The sequence below is a fragment of the Mastomys coucha genome, unplaced genomic scaffold (genome assembly GCF_008632895.1).
Source record: "Mastomys coucha isolate ucsf_1 unplaced genomic scaffold, UCSF_Mcou_1 pScaffold15, whole genome shotgun sequence".
In the NCBI taxonomy this organism is placed as follows: domain Eukaryota; kingdom Metazoa; phylum Chordata; class Mammalia; order Rodentia; family Muridae; genus Mastomys; species Mastomys coucha.
Window position 1 is genome coordinate 157,561,405 of NW_022196897.1, and position 10,250 is coordinate 157,571,654.

Genomic DNA, 10,250 nt, shown 5'->3' on the forward strand with positions numbered 1-10,250 from the left:
TAATTGTGGATGTCTCATCTCCCACTAAACGAACTGATTGGGTTCTTGGAGGTAAATTTAAGACAGCCAGTCATCTTCTCCGCTTTAGTGTAGTCCAGAGAAGGTCATGCAAGCTAACCTTATCCAAACAGGTAATGGCTAGATTCTGAGTTTGGGCTGGAGGATATGATGAGTGGACAAATGGGCTGATATTAGTCACCCTAGATGTAACTGGCTCTTCGAAATCTGCTTTGATGATTTTTCATTCCAATTTGTGAGCCTTGTTTCATTTGCTAAAAGTAAATGGCAGCTAGGCTGGGAGACGGCTCAGCCAGTCTGCAGCACCCATGTAAACAAGGAAAGGCTGAGCATGCTGGTATGTGTTGCTGTCTCTTGGGGAGGTTGAGGCTATCTAGCCAGCCTAGCCTACTTGAAAAGTTCAGGCCAATGACAACTGAGAGGGAGAGAAAGAGAGAGAAAGAGAAAGAGAGGAGAGAGAGAAAGAGAGAGAGAGAGAGAGAGAGAGAGAGAGAGAGAGAGAGAGAGAGAAAGAGAGAGAAAGGGAGAGAGGAGAGAGGAGAGAGGAGAAAGAGAAAGGGAGAGAGAGGGAGGGAGGGAGGGAGGGGAGGGAGGGGGAGGGAGAGAGACTGTGAAGAGTGAGACTTGAATTGACCTCTGACCTCTAGACACATATGTATCCCATGCCTACAAACACACAAATTCACACAATAATCAAACAATAAATTTGCATGTATGAGTATTTTGCCTGCATGTGTGTCAGTGTGTCACCTGGTGATTGTGCGGGGCTCAGATATCCTAGAACTGGAGCTACGTGCAGCCGCTATGAGTTATCACGCAGATGTGCTGGGATCTGAATCCAGATCTTGTAAGAGCAGCTGGTGCTCTTACGTGCTAGGCCATCTCTCTAGCCCTCAACACAAAGTCAAGGGTAGATTGAACTATCCGCTCTTGGGTTCTCATTCAGTAATACAGAATCTCTCAACCATTAGCACCATGAGCCAAAATCACATCAGCCATAGAAAAGAACCATCAAAACTGCCCTGAGCAACGTAAGTAGCTGAGTAAACTATTGTTTTAACAATATACAACCTAAAATAATAAACAACCTAAAATTAAACAGCATTTATTAATTATTACTCAGTCCCAGAATCCCCTGCATCTTAGGATTCCCACTCTTTCCTTCACAGGTGCCTTCTTTGTTAAAGTAACCAACATTTGCTTTATTTATTTAAAACAAGGACATCACAGACTTGCACAGATCCCAGTAAATATTTACTATGGAAATGCTCGTGTTTTAGTAAAAATGATAAACAAGAAGCAATACAAATTAAGTAACATAATCAATTCTTTGCTTTAAACATAATAATGATCTCAAAATCATTCGAGTTCCTATATGTAAGATTAAGTCAGTCTATGAGAATGCTTATGGAGCAGAGCACTTTTAAAATAAAAATGTTAAACAATATTTAGGCACTTCAGATTTCCCCACAATAAAATTATTTCTGTATTCTACAACCAGTAGATTAGTTTATTATTTATAGGTCAGTTGTCATATATGTTTTTTGTTTTTCTGCGAAATAACAAGATTTTAATTTAGGGCTTGCCATCAGAAAAGGAACAGGAATCAACACAATGAGAAGGAATCTGCTAGGCGGTTCTCATCTGTCTTCAGTTTCCGTGGTCCGGTTTTCCCGATGAGCCACGACTTAGCTGACTCCGCGGCTCACATGTGCGAACTCTCTCCCAGGTGCAAACAGGCTGCCTCCAGCAACACGCTTAGGAACTTGAGGTCTTATAGCAGTTCTTAGTGTCTAACAGAAACTGCTCCGCCTGCTAAACAATTATCTCGACTGCAAAGCTTCTCTGACTGTTGGTGGATCCCCCATTCTCACCGTGGCAGCAGTACCCAGGCCCTATCAGAGGAAACTTGCACGTGGGACCGTTGGATCTCAAGCAGGCATGCCTCTGCCTCCTTCAGAGTATGCGTTCTCTGCTAGTCTGGTGTGCTCTAGGGGTTGTCATATGTGTTAACCATCAAATTATTATTTCTTAGTTTTAATCTGCCCTTCAGTAGTATGCTGGCTAACTTTATGTCAACTTGACATAAAATTAGAGTCATTTTGGAAGGGGGAACCTCAATTTAATAAAATTGTCCTTACTAGATTGTCCTGTGGGAAACCTTGTGGTATATTTCCTCAGTTGGTGTGTGAAGGCTCAGCCCACTGTGTGTGGTGCCACCCCAGGACATGTATTCCTGGATGGCATGAGGAAGCAGGATCAAGCCACTAAGCACCCACCACCTCTCCGTGGCTTCTGCCTCAGCTTCTGCCTCCAGGTTCCTGCCCTGTGTGAGTTCCTGTCCTGAATTCCCTGAGCAATGGAGTATGATCTGAGATGTGTAAGCTGAAATACATCTGTTCCTCCTCCAGATGTTTATGGTCATGCTATATGATCACTTCCCTAACTGAGAGGAAAAGCTGTATTCTGCACAAATACTGTGGGATTCATCCTCAATTGCTACAATGTCAAGCTTCCTTGTCAAATGCAAGTGGAGAGAGAGAGGGAGAGAGAGAGGGAAAGAGAGGAGGGGAGGGAGGGAGGGGGAGAGAGAGAGGGGGGGAGGGAGGGGGAGAGAGAGAGGGAGAGAGAGAGAGAGGGAGAGAGAGAGAGAAAGAGAGAGAACCACGGAGATACACAGAGAGTCAGAGAGACAGAGAGACAGATCAGAGTTCTCATGCTGTGCACAGAATCCACCCTGTTCAGCTCCTGTACTACAGGCGCCTTCTGGAGAGCATGTGGCTTCTTCAAGACTGTTTTTTGTAGCTCACGGACCCTCCGGTAACAGCTTTTGTTAAGTGGCTTTGAAGGGCAAACTGAAATCAGAGTGTCCTATAAATAGCTTACCCAACACATCAGAGATGTTCCTAGAGGGTCTTGATGGTGATACTTTCAACAAACCTTTATTCTCTCCAGTGGGCTGTGTCCTCAGCCTTACTGCCAAACTCCAAAATAGTCATGATTTCTAGACAATTTCTTCTTTCAGTACTCTGTCTTAGCCCAGGGTCTGATGGCCACTTCCAACGTTCATCCTCTCTGAATTCTGTACAACAGCCTAGCCCTCTCCTCTTTCCTTCCCTTCCTTTCCCTTCCTTTTCCTTTTTCTTTTCGTTTTTATTCTCACACTCATAGCAATCCTTCTGGCTCAGCCCCTTGAGCTCACAAGCATAAGCTCTGGGTGTTATTTTGAAGAAAGATATGTACTGGCTAGCCTTAAATGTCAACTTGCTACGAGGTAGAATCACCTGGGAAGAGATTCTCAGCTGAGGAACTGCTAAGACCAGATTACCCCGGTGGTCATGTCTTTGGAAGATTGTCTTGACTGTTCATTGATGTGAGAGGGCCCAGCCCACCATGGGTGGCACCATTCCCTAGAGAGGTGGTGTCCTGAACTGTGTGAGAAAGCTGCCTCAGCACGAGCCTGAGTGCCAGTGTGCAAGCAGCATTCCCCACAGTTTCCGTTGTATTTCCTCGGCTGTGAAGTGGCCTCCTTGGTTGGAAGTGATGTTGTGTGGAATAGCAAATAAGTCTGTCTTCAAATTCTTGCCTTGATTCTTTCTCAGTGATGGACAGTGAACTGCAATTCTAAATCCCTTTCCTTCCCTACATTGGTTTGGGTGTTTTACCACAGCAACAGACTTAACTTAGAACATGGTGGTGATGAGTTTAATGTAGATACAATCACTAGAACTTATTTTTTATTGTGGGACCTTGGTTTAAAGCTTGGTCTCTGTGGGACTATGCTGTCTTTGCTCTAAGTCGTAGGGTGTGCCTTTTCATTCAAGAACATGTCTATGTGTGACCATTGCATAGAGAGCTGTGCCTTTTACTAAATTCCTCAATTTGGCAGAGATTGGCTCAAAACTCCACGACTTCACCATTTCTCAGGTCCTAAAATCCTGTTAAATTACTTTAGAGTCTCCGCCCCGAGAGATCACAAGATCACAAGTCTCAATGGGCCCATTTTCCAGGCCACCAGTTGTGATATAATTGTAGTGTTCTACACTACAATAACCAGTCCTCTGGCTTTCCAGACACACAGGGCTGACAAATAGCTTTTATCTCCTGATGAGAAGTTCCATCTCAGCTCAAGTGGGCAGGTACAAGAGAGAAGGGTTTGGGCCTCTTCTATAGTGCTGCTAGCATTTATTTATTACCAGGATTTGTATTTATTTGTAGTTGCTTCAACCAGTGTTGCTCCACCACTACCAGACATATCCTTGCTGGATGTTAAAGTGAACGCCCCCGGTATGTACCATTTAGTATCTTATGCTAGCCACTTCTCAATGCTGGCCAAACGCTGTGTGGTCTGCTAAAAGTTTGAACATTGAGTTGAATTTAAAAAGAACCCAGGATTGCAAAAATCCCGATTATGCCCAGCACAGACTGCTCTCCACGCAGGAGATTTTACTTGACAAATTGGCTGGTTTAAAATTCCCACAAGTCAAGACAAGCTTTGATGCTGCATGGTTCTATTTAAAACGTGATTTGAAGAGATTGAAATTATTTCTAATTTTATATAAAGCCAGAACATTTGTGTGTGTGATTTCAAAGCTCTGCTTTCCTCAAACTTCAACCATGTTATATGTTAACACAGAAGACAAATGTTGAATAAAATTAATTAACATGACAATGTTAGTTCACAGATTTGAGAATTTTTGTACTAACACTTTTCATATAAAACTAGATGAGCAAAATACTTTATTGTACTTTAAATAATCTAATCATACTTTAATTGCTTTCAAATAAAACATTTGCACAGTCTGGAGTTATCTCTGCTAAAAGGAACAAATTTTAAATTCTCTCTTAGTTATATAGTCTCTAATAACAAGAAAAGACATTTCTAGGTGATGTTGATTATTATTATTACTAATCATATATTATTTATTAATATCATATCCTAAATCTTAGTGAACACTGATCCCTGATATTTTCTTTACCTCAGGCTTAATCAAATAATAACTTAACAATAATAATCAAATAATAAAGACTTAACAACTTGGTTACTACTTTGATCAAATTTTTGTTCTGAATGGTGATAGTAAATTTACTTAAGTTCTTGGAACTATAAGAGAATTAGGAAGTCTTCAGTTTAGTTTATTTAAATATACTCAATATAATGTTTAAGTGATTGTGTTTATCCATGGAAGAATTCCTAAATATAACTTTGGCCTGGTAGCTTTAATGGAAAATTGTGAATATGAGCTATCTGCTTCAGAGTTCTGCCCAGAGACCATAGAATAAATATGCTACTATCCATGCACACGTTTGCCCAGTATCCCCCTACAGACTACGTACGCAGTTGTAAACTTCTTTAAGGGAACTATGTCCTATACATATGTCTTGTCTGACTATTCTTAGATAATTTTAAATTTATTTATTTATTTATTTATTTATTTATTTATTTATTTATGTATTTGTGGAGGAGTTGGCTGTAATGGGACTTGTCCCTGTTCCCGTTCTAGTTACTGGGATTAAAAACAACTTAGGAGAGAAGGAGTTTACTATAGTTCGGAACTTCAGGTTAAGAGTCTGTCACTGCAGGGGATTTAAGGCTGGAGCCTGAAGCAGCTGGTCAGATTCACAGACATGAGCAGGTGGGGAGAGAAATGAATGTGTGCATGCCTAAGTGCAGCTAAGTTTTTAAAAGTCTTATACCATTAATGGTCTGGTCTGTGAAAGGCTGTTACCCACATTCACCATGAATCTTCCCATGTCAATCAACCTAAATAAGAAATATGTTTCATAGGCCATGTTCATGGCCTCAGATGATGGACGCAACCTTGTTCATGGCCTCAGATGATGGACGCAACCTTGTTCATGGTCTCAGATGATGGACGCAACCTTGTTCATGGTCTTAGATGATGGACGCAACCTTGTTCATGGCCACAGATGATGGACGCAACCTTGTTCATGGTCTCAGATGATGGACGCAACCTTGTTCATGGCCACAGATGATGGACACAACCTTGTTCATGGCCTCAGATGATGGACGCAACTCTCACTGAGACTTTTATTCCAGGTGCTTCTAAGGTTTGTCAAGTTGATAAAACCAACCATCACAGGACCACAGCCTTATTTATTATCAACTAGTGAGAACCAAGCAATGGTTCTTTGAGTTTGAGGCACCAAACATAGATCACAGCCAGCTACCCACAGTCTAGATACCAATCCATATCTAGAGCTGGAAGGGAAGCCCCATGAAGACAGTCTTGCCTCTTTAACTCCAGCACTCGGAACAACCCTTGGCATACAACAAGCAGAATGCCTCTATGTTCTGGAATGAGGAATGGCAGGTCCTCAATGTTGGGCAGGCCAAATGGGAAAACAGAAAACACAGGGTAAGTAAAACATTCAGAATGCTGCCTATGAGGAAGCAGAGCCCAGAGCTGGAAAGATGGCTCAAGTTCAGCTAAGAGCACTTCCTTCCCTCGGAGAGGTGTGTACTTTAGTTTCCAACACCTGTCTCAGGCAGCTCACAACTACCTGTGACTCCAGCTCCAGTAGATCTGACACCTTCCCCTGGCATCTGTGGGTACCTGCACTCAAATGCAGATGACCCCCTCCAACAGACACACAAACATGTGAATATTAACCAGTAAAATTAAGTCTAAAGTAAACAAATAAAACAGACCAGAAACATTGATTGTTGATGTCTTCATTAATGATAAACATCAGAACCAATGTGGAAATTCTAACCTTGAAAGCTGTTTTAGATCATTCAATAAGCTAAACCAAATAGTGTGGAAATAGCGAAATCTCAGCTAACATCAATCCATTTATTAAACTACATTCTCAGAAAACAAAAAAATAAAATAAAATTCAGTGTGATCCAACTGCAATTTATTCTCTACCATAATTCACCATTTTCAGTTTGTCACTACAAACAAATAAAGACCTCCTTTACATGTGATTTTGAACTATTTTTTGTTTTTGTGGGATATCCAAGCATACTTTTGCCAAACCGGCTCCACACCAGAGGAAACTAATTAGTGTTGTCACTTGTGTGGATAATTATCGTATTTATAAGCTAATCGTGGCCTCACTCTGGAGTTATTCTCTTTTCATCATGCAGGAAGAGCACAATTTTCTATTCATTATACAGAGCCATCCTAGGAAGCGTCTGAGCATCTTGGGATAAAATTCTTCCAAATTCAGATGCTCGATGTCTCTATTAAGGAGATTGAGACTTGCAAAGCTCCCAGCATTTACACTGGCATCTGTACAGTCTGGGAAGCAAGTTTGGGAGAGGCGAAGGAACAGAGTCAGAGGGGTCCACTGGGGGATGATCGGCACCATCTCCCTTGAATTATTGCTTTGGTGATGCAGAACTTGGCTGACATAAAGCACCTTTGGGACTCACGATGAAAGCAGATGTTGTGACATCTGTCCCCTTTAGTTATCAGAGGTCTATTATTTGCCTGGCTTGGTAAAGCTGGTGTTGGGCGAATCGAGACTATTTATCTAGAATTTAAGCCACAAATCTGTTCAGTGGTTTAAAGAGGAGGGAAAGAAGATCCCAGAGATTTGGGGTATATTCTGGGATATCTGGATGTGGAAATGTCAGCAGCACTTTAAAATGCTTGAACTTCTTGCAGTACAGATCAAAACATAGCTGGCGGTCATCTGTTGGGAGACAAACAGCATTTGGCACACATGGGTAATGGCTAAAGTAATGGACAGGCATCCTCCACTTGGACTGGCAGCTGGTTTTCATCCCACAGAGACAGGCATCTTTTCTATCTAAGAAATAGTCTTTCTTTTCTGGGTATCATAGGTAACCGTGTCATGATTAGGAAAACAGGAACAGTAGGTGTTTGAATTATTGATCTGCAGGTGAAAGCATGGGCTGAATATCAGAAACCCACTATTCTAAAAAGCTCAAACAACAATAATGCAGGTTACAAAAGCTCAGCATCCAAATAGTTGAAGGTTAACAAGTCAAGGGGGCATATCTGCTATTCCTTTGCACAAGGCAGACATTGCTAATCAATTGCAGCTGAACTTGATTGAAGAATACTTCTCTACCCCATCTTTCAGATACCCACATACTCTAGCTCAGAGGATGAAGCCTACTTATGGTACCTAGTAGAAGCGCCAGTTGGAGGGGTCCATTCACATTTCCACAAGGATCAGGGTAGAATACACAAAGAGGCTGCATGTGAGTGAGAATCCCACGTTACCGTAGCGCTTACCGAGAGTGTTCCCGGATCTGCAGAGGATGAGGCATCCAGATCCAAAAGGGAAAGGGCTGGTTTCCTCGGGCTGCCTTTGGATACAAAGTGTCCGATTGAGCTCCATCGCCTAGGGTCTTAGTTACATTCTGTTGCTGTGATGAACCACCGTGACCATAGCAGCTTGTAGGAGGAAGAGTGTAGCTTGAGATTACAGTTCCAGAGACTTAGCATCCACGATGGCAGAGTGGAGGTAAAAGGTGGCAGAAGGCTGCGCTAGCAACGGAGAATTTAGCTTTTGGACTACAAACAAGAGGCAGCGAGAGCTAACTGGAGATGGCGCAAGTCTTCTGAAATCTCCATGCTCATCCCCTTGACGCCCCTCCTCCAACAAGGTCATAGCTCTGAATCTGTCCCTGGAGAGAGCCTTTCTAACCCAGTTATGTTATGTGAATGTGGTTTTGTTTTAATCCCAGGTGTGGGTGAGAGGCTGCGTCACGGTGGATGACTATGGTTTGCTTTGTGCACTGGCAGCAGCGTGATCCTTGCCAGCCGCAGACAGATTAATCCCAGGGGCTCTGGAGATGGTATAAATGGGAGAGGCAGAGAGGGCTGTGGCTGCCACTTCCCCTGATGCTAGGTTTGCTCCTGTATTTCCTATTGCTTGGTTCCTGGATTGCTGGATTGCTGGATATTCTGATGGAGGTGATAGGACGTGCCCCTAGGAACTCAATGTCCCTACTCAGCAGGAAGAAGCCGAAGGAAGTCTATAGTCCCCCTTTCCCTCTAACCTTCTCTCTCCCTACCTACTGTTGAGGCCTTCGGAAGGATTTTGGTAGAATAAGGGTTGTAAGGGGGGTAGATGTAGGAACTCACTAAAATAGCTAAAAATAAAAAAATAAAAAAGTACACCCACACTTCCCAAACTCACGAGCTTATGGACACCGGTCTCATTCAAGCCACCTCCCCTATATCTATCTTACGTATTCCCGGCTTACGGGGATGCTGTGCACAGCGGAATGTCAGTGTTGTTTCAATGCAGCATGCCTTTATATACTCTTGGGCTCTAAGAACACGTGCTTGCTCCAGAAGTTCTGTTACTTGTGGGGATAATCCGGGGCTGTTGCACACACTGGTTCTCCCGCTCTAGATTTCTGTCATGTGCTGGTTCTGAATCATGTGACTGCATAAAGTGACCCTTCGTTCTTCTCCTCCTCCCAGGAGCTCCTTGCTGTGAGCGCCGTGTCTCTTCTCATCATTTTCACTTGTTCTTTTGTGGATTTTTAACATCACCTGAGTGTAACTGACTCTTCCTGGGTCCCGTCAGATCCTCAGCATGTGTGCCACAGTGGCAGCTCTCAGTGTTCCAAGGCTATGCTAGGACATTTTAGCCATCCATCAGCAGCCAGGACGTTTTGTCTAATCTTGTCTTGTCTTCAAAGACTTCCTACACTTTTCTTCATCTTTGGAAAAGTGTAGTATAGAAAATGGCCAAGGGCATACATGAATAAGTTATGTTGTAAAAATCTTAGCAGGGCACTATGGATGTAACCTTAGGCTCCCACTAGATTTCTGACAAATCTTGTCTGTATCTAAAATACATTTTAAGATATTTTCCCCTAAATATGTGATGGTTTATAAATAAGTAAACACTTTTTCATACTAGGTTGATTCAATAGACTTTATTTAATCAAGTTTTCATCTATGCAAAGTATTATGTAACTTAAAATCATGTAAAACACAAATACATTATAGACAGAGAAACTAATGCTGCATTATGTACAATGTCATAATATTAATAATTAATCATTTTGCAGTTCTTCCTTACTCTCATTTTCTATTGGTTGAAATTGATTCAGATATTGAAGGTTGTGGTGCTCATATCCGCTGAGAGCCTTTTATGCTTACTGTGACTGACACGTCCCAAATATTGCAAGTTCATCTCTGTATGTATGCCTTGTCTGTACGTATGCCTTGTCTGTCTGTACGTATGCCTTGATCAGGCTATGGACACAATTA

At 42.3% G+C, this 10,250-nt stretch overlaps 1 non-coding gene across 1 annotated transcript; it reads right to left on the reverse strand.

Annotated features, from left to right (window-relative positions):
- Positions 1 to 1,790: 1,790 nt before the first annotated feature.
- Positions 1,791 to 2,041, reverse strand: LOC116092711. The gene has a single exon (XR_004119434.1).
- Between the last annotated feature and the right edge of the window lie 8,209 nt (positions 2,042 to 10,250).